The sequence below is a fragment of the Natator depressus genome, chromosome 22, assembly GCF_965152275.1.
Source record: "Natator depressus isolate rNatDep1 chromosome 22, rNatDep2.hap1, whole genome shotgun sequence".
NCBI lineage: Eukaryota > Metazoa > Chordata > Testudines > Cheloniidae > Natator > Natator depressus.
Window position 1 is genome coordinate 250,007 of NC_134255.1, and position 9,277 is coordinate 259,283.

The 9,277-nt window shown below is 48.9% G+C and overlaps 1 pseudogene; it reads right to left on the minus strand.

Annotated features, from left to right (window-relative positions):
* Nucleotides 1–4,002: 4,002 nt before the first annotated feature.
* Nucleotides 4,003–4,208, minus strand: LOC141976126 (U2 spliceosomal RNA; annotated as a pseudogene).
* Nucleotides 4,209–9,277: the final 5,069 nt, after the last annotated feature.

Sequence of the window (9,277 nt, forward strand, 5' to 3'; positions counted from 1 at the left end):
TGGGGCGCTGATCCTTCTGGGGATGGGGATGTGCTGGGCAGGGGGCAGGGTAGTACTGAGTCATCTCAGTATGGAGATTTGCTTGGTGATGTGGGAGAGTGAGACGGGCCTCCTGCTGGTGAGGACCTGGATGGTTTTCCCCGAGGCAGCAGGTACCTTCTTGATTGCAGCACCCCGTTGCACTGGCCTGGAGATGGGGGAAGGCTTCTTGATGGCAGCAGCTTGCGCAATCGCTATTGGGGCGATCACCAGGTTATCTCAAGTGCTTATATACAAATGCACAAAGCCTTGGAAACAAGCAGGGAGAACTGGAGGTCCTGGTGATGTCAAGGAACTATGACGTGATTGGAATAACAGAGACTTGGTGGGATAACTCACATGACTGGAGTACAGTCATGGATGGTTATAAACTGTTCAGGAAGGACAGGCAGGGCAGAAAAGGTGGGGGAGTAGCACTGTATGTAAGGGAGCAGTATGACTGCTCAGAGCTCCGGTACGAAACTGTGGTAAAACCTGAGTGTCTCTGGATTAAGTTTAGAAGTGTGTGCAACAAGAGTGATGTAGTGGTGGGAGTCTGCTATAGACCACCGGACCAGGGGGATGAGGTGGATGAGGCTTTCTTCCGGCAACTCATGGAAGCTACTAGATCGCATGCCCTGATTCTCATGGGTGACTTTAATTTTCCTGATATCTGCTGGGAGAGCAATACAGCGGTGCATAGACAATCCAGGAAGTTTTTGGAAAGCGTAGGGGACAATTTCCTGGCGCAAGTGCTAGGGGAGCCAACTAGGGGGGGCGCTTTTCTTGACCTGCTGCTCACAAACCGGGTAGAATTAGTGGGGGGAGCAAAAGTGGATGGGAATCTGGGAGGCAGTGACCATGAGTTGGTTGAGTTCAGGATCCTGACGCAGGGAAGAAAGGTAAGCAGCAGGATACGGACCCTGGACTTCAGGAAAGCGGACTTCGACTCCCTCAGGGAACAGATGGCCAGGATCCCCTGGGGGACTAACATGAAGGGGAAGGGAGTCCAGGAGAGCTGGCTGTATTTCAAGGAATCCCTGTTGAGGTTACAGGGACAAACCATCCCGATGAGTCGAAAGAATAGTAAACATGGCAAGCGACCAGCTTGGCTTAATGGTGAAATCCTAGCGGATCTTAAACATAAAAAAGAAGCTTACAAGAAGTGGAAGGTTGGACATATGACCAGGGAAGAGTATAAAAATATTGCTCGGGCATGTAGGAAAGATATAAGGAGGGCCAAATCGCACCTGGAGCTGCAGGTAGCAAGAGATGTCAAGAGTAACAAGAAGGGTTTCTTCAGGTATGTTGGCAACAAGAAGAAAGCCAAGGAAAGTGTGGGCCCCTTACTGAATGAGGGAGGCAACCTAGTGACAGAGGATGTGGAAAAAGCTAATGTACTCAATGCTTTTTTTGCCTCTGTTTTCACTAACAAGGTCAGCTCCCAGACTGCTGCGCTGGGCATCACAGAATGGGGAAGAGATGGCCAGCCCTCTGTGGAGATAGAGGTGGTTAGGGACTATTTAGAAAAGCTGGATGTGCACAAGTCCATGGGGCCGGATGAGTTGCATCCGAGAGTGCTGAAGGAATTGGCGGCTGTGATTGCAGAGCCCTTGGCCATTATCTTTGAAAACTCGTGGCGAACGGGGGAAGTCCCGGATGACTGGAAAAAGGCTAATGTAGTGCCAATCTTTAAAAAAGGGAAGAAGGAGGATCCTGGGAACTACAGGCCAGTCAGCCTCACCTCAGTCCCTGGAAAAATCATGGAGCAGGTCCTCAAAGAATCAATCCTGAAGCACTTACATGAGAGGAAAGTGATCAGGAACAGTCAGCATGGATTCACCAAGGGAAGGTCATGCCTGACTAATCTAATCGCCTTTTATGATGAGATTACTGGTTCTGTGGATGAAGGGAAAGCAGTGGATGTATTGTTTCTTGACTTTAGCAAAGCTTTTGACACAGTCTCCCACAGTATTCTTGTCAGCAAGTTAAGGAAGTATGGGCTAGATGAATGCACTATAAGGTGGGTAGAAAGCTGGCTAGATTGTCGGGCTCAACGGGTAGTGATCAATGGCTCCATGTCTAGTTGGCAGCCGGTGTCAAGTGGAGTGCCCCAGGGGTCGGTCCTGGGGCCGGTTTTGTTCAATATCTTCATAAATGATCTGGAGGATGGTGTGGATTGCACTCTCAGCAAATTTGCAGATGATACTAAACTGGGAGGAGTGGTAGATACGCTGGAGGGGAGGGATAGGATACAGAAGGACCTAGACAAATTGGAGGATTGGGCCAAAAGAAATCTGATGAGGTTCAATAAGGATAAGTGCAGGGTCCTGCACTTAGGATGGAAGAATCCAATGCACCGCTACAGACTAGGGACCGAATGGCTAGGCAGCAGTTCTGCGGAAAAGGACCTAGGGGTGACAGTGGACGAGAAGCTGGATATGAGTCAACAGTGTGCCCTTGTTGCCAAGAAGGCCAATGGCATTTTGGGATGTATAAGTAGGGGCATAGCGAGCAGATCGAGGGATGTGATCGTTCCCCTCTATTCGACACTGGTGAGGCCTCATCTGGAGTACTGTGTCCAGTTTTGGGCCCCACACTACAAGAAGGATGTGGATAAATTGGAGAGAGTCCAGCGAAGGGCAACAAAAATGATTAGGGGTCTAGAGCACATGACTTATGAAGAGAGGCTGAGGGAGCTGGGATTATTTAGTCTGCAGAAGAGAAGAATGAGGGGGGATTTGATAGCTGCTTTCAACTACCTGAAAGGGGGTTCCAAAGAGGATGGCTCTAGACTGTTCTCAATGGTAGCAGATGACAGAACGAGGAGTAATGGTCTCAAGTTGCAATGGGGGAGGTTTAGATTGGATATTAGGAAAAACTTTTTCACTAAGAGGGTGGTGAAACACTGGAATGCGTTACCTAGGGAGGTGGTAGAATCTCCTTCCTTAGAGGTTTTTAAGGTCAGGCTTGACAAAGCCCTGGCTGGGATGATTTAACTGGGAATTGGTCCTGCTTCGAGCAGGGGGTTGGACTAGATGACCTTCTGGGGTCCCTTCCAACCCTGATATTCTATGATTCTATGATTCTATGATTCTTTGTTGAGACTCAGGAGCAGTGGGCCGGCGTGCAGCAGGAGGGCTGGGAGCCGGGGCAGGAGACTGTGTTGTTCCCTTGAGGCGTTTCCTGCAGGCGACTTGGTGTGTCTTGCACTGCTTCTGCATCTCGAAGGGCAGGCTGCAGAGGGCACAGCTGAAGGCGACCCTCTTGCTGTGGCATCTCTTCAGGTGCCTGGTGATGCCACCGAGGAGGTGGAAGCTTCGGGGCGGAGAGCAGATGGGGAAGATGATCACGTCCGCAGCGAGGGGGTACTGCAGGTAGATGGTGTCCTCGTTACCTTGCAGCGGGGGGGTTCCAGCAGCATCAGTGGTATCGCTGGCTGGTTCATCCTGGTGTGGGCGGTTGGGGTCGAGAGGTCCGGCTGGGCGGGCATCCAGCAGGGACCTGGGGTCTTTCTGGGTGGTTTCAGAGGCTGGGCAGGTATCCGGCAAGGCGCTGGTGACCCTCTGGGTGGTCTCTGGAGAGATGCTGGTCCCATCTATGGAGATTCCTCTCTTGATGGTGTGTAGAGCAGCGAGAGCACCACCAGCTTCGGGGACCTGGGCAGCTGCGGGGCGTGGGAGGTGCTCGCCTCAGAGCATCTTGCAGCATGCTATCAGTTCTGGAAGGGTTCTAAGGAGAGCGGTTTAGGAACGTAAATAGAATAGAGTAAGAAACTATTAAACTGGTTACTAACCTGCAAACAATGACAAAGGAAAATCTGCAAGAGCAGCCTTTCAACTGAGAGGCTTAATAATAAGATGTTACTAATAACTAACCAAAGGGTTAGAAATGACTCAAACCATACTCTTCGTACGAACCAAATGTTGACATGGACAACACCACATTTCTTTGCTGCTCTTCAACCATGATATTCTCCCCATATGGAGGTCCACCGTTCCTGGAGGTTCAGTACTGCAATAACAGGGTGATGTGTGCAGTGGATGGAGCCAGTTCCTATTCCATCTCCCGATTCCAAAAATCAGTTGAATAGATAGACCTGAGATAGAGGAAGTCTCAGTTATTAAAGTGATAGGAAAGATTTAACATTTGTATTCAAGCTAGTCCTCTCCATATAATGCTTAAATTATCCAAAAATAGCACATTTGGTTTAAAAAGTCAAAAAAGGCACATCACCCATAATCTGATTGTGATGAAGTGGGACTGTTCTTAATGTTTCCTCTGAATAGTGTGGGGTGCCTCAGTTTCCCCTATGCAGTTCTTAAGTATCTAGGTGGTGGGGTAAGGGGGTATGATCATTGCAGAGCCCTAGAGGGCACGTGTGTGCAGGGGTCTGGACACAGACAATGGCTGACACCCTGTTTCCTGGCAACTGATGGCCTGGGCCCTTCCCCCCTGCAAGGTGAGAGTGAAAGGGTTGGAGAACAAAGGAATCAGGTGACCTCCTGGCCCGGGAAAGGAACAAAGCCCAGAGGACAAGGGGCTGGAGGGAGTTTCAGTTTGGGGCTGGCTGGGACATGCAGTGAAGTGCAGATGGGGTTGTCTGGCTCACTGCCCCCGCAAAATGGACCAAGCTGAGGGGTCCTGTTCTCTGCACCTACAAGCTCTGTGTTAGACCATGTTCCTGTCATCTAATAAACCTTCTGTTTTACTGGCTGGCTGAGAGTCCCGTCTGGCTGCGGAGTTGGGGGGCAGGACCCTCTGGCTTCCCCAGGACCCCAACTGGGCGGACTCACTGGGGGAAGCGCACGGAGGGGCAGAGGATGCTGAATGCTCTGAGGTCAGACCCAGGAAGATGGGAGCTGTGTGAGCTGTGTGTCCTGCAGACAGGCTGCTCCCAGAGAGGAGACTTCCCCAGAGTCCTGACTGGCTTCATGGGGAGCAGTTCCAGAGCATCGCCCAGGGACTCCGTGACACTGATACTTGGTGAAATCTAAGTATAGAACACCCAAGCAATTTGGGGATTGTGACCTGCTCCTTAACAGTCTCCCCTGAGGTTGGCGCTCACAGTTACAAGCTGCTCCAGATGGCTCCAGACCTCTCATGGATCAGTAACTGGTTAGCAGATAGGAAACAAAGGGTAGGAATAAATAGTCAGTTTTTACAATGCAAAGGAGTAAATAGCAGCTCTAGGCAGCACTTTATACCACCTGGCAGATACCCTGCAATTACCCAGCACTGCCATCCCCAAACCCTCTCCCTCTCCCCCATGCTTTGACAGTAGATTGGATTTCTTTTGCACTGCCCCCAAGTGGCAAGGAGCTGGGTGAGGCGGGTATCCTTGTTATGGGGATTGCAGTAGCACAACCGGGTCCCACACAGAGATCACAAACCGGGTAGAATTAGTGGGGAAAGCAAAAGTGGATGGGAATCTGGGAGGCAGTGACCATGAGTTGGTTGAGTTCAGGATCCTGACGCAGGGAAGAAAGGTAAGCAGCAGGATACGGACCCTGGACTTCAGGAAAGCAGACTTCGACTGCCTAAGGGAACGGATGGGTAGGATCCCCTGGGGGACTATCATGAAGGGAAAGGGAGTCCAGGAGAGCTGGCTGTATTTCAAGGAATCCCTGTTGAGGTTACAGGGACAAACCATCCCGATGAGTCGAAAGAATAGTAAATATGGCAGGCGACCAGCTTGGCTTAACGGTGAAATCCTAGCGGATCTTAAACATAAAAAAGAAGCTTACAAGAAGTGGAAGGTTGGACATATGACCAGGGAAGAGTATAAAAATATTGCTCGGGCATGTAGGAATGAAATCAGGAGGGCCAAATCGCACCTGGAGCTGCAGCTAGCAAGAGATGTCAAGAGTAACAAGAAGGGTTTCTTCAGGTATGTTGGCAACAAGAAGAAAGCCAAGGAAAGTGTGGGCCCCTTACTGAATGAGGAGGCAACCTAATGACAGAGGATGTGGAAAAAGCTAATGTACTCAATGCTTTTTTTGCCTCTGTTTTCACTAACAAGGTCAGCTCCCAGACTGCTGCGCTGGGCATCACAGAATGGGGAAGAGATGGCCAGCCCTCTGTGGAGATAGAGGTGGTTAGGGACTATTTAGAAAAGCTGGACGTGCACAAGTCCATGGGGCCGGACGAGTTGCATCCGAGAGTGCTGAAGGAATTGGCGGCTGTGATTGCAGAGCCCTTGGCCATTATCTTTGAAAACTCGTGGCGAACGGGGGAAGTCCCGGATGACTGGAAAAAGGCTAATGTAGTGCCAATCTTTAAAAAAGGGAAGAAGGAGGATCCTGGGAACTACAGGCCAGTCAGCCTCACCTCAGTCCCTGGAAAAATCATGGAGCAGGTCCTCAAGGAATCAATCCTGAAGCACTTACATGAGAGGAAAGTGATCAGGAACAGTCAGCATGGATTCACCAAGGGAAGGTCATGCCTGACTAATCTAATCGCCTTTTATGATGAGATTACTGGTTCTGTGGATGAAGGGAAAGCAGTGGATGTATTGTTTCTTGACTTTAGCAAAGCTTTTGACATGGTCTCCCACAGTATTCTTGTCAGCAAGTTAAGGAAGTATGGGCTGGATGAATGCACTATAAGGTGGGTAGAAAGCTGGCTAGATTGTCGGGCTCAACGGGTAGTGATCAATGGCTCCATGTCTAGTTGGCAGCCGGTGTCAAGTGGAGTGCCCCAGGGGTCGGTCCTGGGGCTGGTTTTGTTCAATATCTTCATAAATGATCTGGAGGATGGTGTGGATTGCACTCTCAGCAAATTTGCGGATGATACTAAACTGGGAGGAGTGGTAGATACGCTGGAGGGGAGGGATAGGATACAGAAGGACCTAGACAAATTGGAGGATTGGGCCAAAAGAAATCTGATGAGGTTCAACAAGGATAAGTGCAGGGTCCTGCACTTAGGATGGAAGAATCCAATGCACCGCTACAGACTAGGGACCGAATGGCTAGGCAGCAGTTCTGCAGAAAAGGACCTAGGGGTGACAGTGGATGAGAAGCTGGATATGAGTCAACAGTGTGCCCTTGTTGCCAAGAAGGCCAATGGCATTTTGGGATGTATAAGTAGGGGCATAGTGAGCAGATCGAGGGACGTGATCGTTCCCCTCTATTCGACACTGGTGAGGCCTCATCTGGAGTACTGTGTCCAGTTTTGGGCCCCACACTACAAGAAGGATGTGGATAAATTGGAGAGAGTCCAGCGAAGGGCAACAAAAATGATTAGGGGTCTAGAGCACATGACTTCTGAGGAGAGGCTGAGGGAGCTGGGATTGTTTAGTCTGCAGAAGAGAAGAATGAGGGGGGATTTGATAGCTGCTTTCAACTACCTGAAAGGGGGTTCCAAAGAGGATGGCTCTAGACTGTTCTCAAAGGTAGCAGATGACAGAACGAGGAGTAATGGTCTCAAGTTGCAATGGGGGAGGTTTAGATTGGATATTAGGAAAAACTTTTTCACTAAGAGGGTGGTGAAACACTGGAATGCGTTACCTAGGGAGGTGGTAGAATCTCCTTCCTTAGAGGTTTTTAAGGTCAGGCTTGACAAAGCCCTGGCTGGGATGATTTAACTGGGAATTGGTCCTGCTTCGAGCAGGGGGTTGGACTAGATGACCTTCTGGGGTCCCTTCCAACCCTGATATTCTATGATTCTATGATTTAGCCCCTCCTGGGGAGAAGAGCAGGGCCCGACCCTTTGAATTTGCCCTAATTAGCCCCATACCAAAGGGGCACCACAGATCCCTGGATTATCCAGATCTATCAAACCTAAACAAACTGCACAGGATTCACGGGTAAATAGCACTGGATGGGTTACCTAGGAAGGTGGTGGAATCGCCTTCATTAGAGGTTTTTAAGCTCAGGCTTGACAAAACCCTGGCTGGGATGATTTAGTTGGGGATTGGTCCTGCTTTGAGCAGGCGGTTGGACTAGATGACCTCCTGAGATCCTGTCAAGGTTCCTTCCGCACTCTGAACTCTAGGGTACAGATGTGGGGACCTGCATGAAAACCTTATAAGCTTATTTTTACCAGCTTAGGTTAAAACTTCCCCAAGGTACAAACTATTTTACCCTTTGCCCTTCCACTGCCACCACCAAACTTTATCTGGGTTCCTGAAAAGACATAGTTTGGAAACGTCTTTCCCCCAAAAATCCTCCCAACCCTTGCACCCCACTTCCTGTGGAAGGTTTGGTAAAAATCCTCACCAATTTGCATAGGTGACCACAGACCGAAACCCTCGGATCTTAGAACAATGAAAAAGCATTCAGTTTTCTTACAAGAAGACTTTTAATAGAAGTAAAAAAAGAATCACCTCTGTGAACTCAGGATGGTGAATACCTTACAGGGTAATTAGATTCAAAACATAGAGAATCCCTCGAGGCAAAACCTTACGTTACAAAAAAGACACACAGATAGGAATAGTCATTCTATTCAGCACAGCTATTTTCTCAGCCATTTAAAGAAATCATAATCTAACACATACCTAGCTAGATTACTTACTAAGTTCTAAGACTCCATTCCTGTTCTGTCTCCGGCAAAAGCATCACACAGACAGACACAGACCCTTTGTTTTTCTCCCTCCTCCCAGCTTTTGAAAGTATCTTGTCTCCTCATTGGTCATTTTGGTCAGGTGCCAGCGAGGTTACCTTTAGCTTCTTAACCCTTTACAGGTGAGAGGATTTTTCCCCTGGCCAGGAGGGATTTTAAAGGGGTTTACCCTTCCCTTTATATTTATGACACGCCCCCCCAAATCTCAGCTAGGGTGAAATGCTGGCTGGGATTTTTTCCTGGAGCTCTGGGAAAAAATAGAGTTAATAAGACACATGCACCTCTAAATATACTACCAAGTACATAAGGACGAACAATATTTTCCACATCTCAAGGATGATTTTAACCAGTTGATTCTGGGAAACTTTCACAGGAGAGTGCATCAGCCACTTTGTTAGAAGCTCCTGAGATGTGTTGGATGTCGAAATCAAAATCTTGGAGACCTAACTCCACCGAATAAGTTTTTTGTTATTTCCCGTGGTGGTATGAAGCCACTGTAGCGCAGTATGGTCAGTTTGAAGGTGGAAATGCCGTTCCCAAACATATGGGCTTAGCTTTTCCAGGGCATAGACAATGGCGTAACATTCTTTTTCACTGACTGACCAGTTGCTTTCCCTCTCAGACAGTTTTTTGCTGAGAAACACTACAGGGTGGAATTCTTGATCCGGTCCTTTCTGCATTAAAACTGCTCCCACAC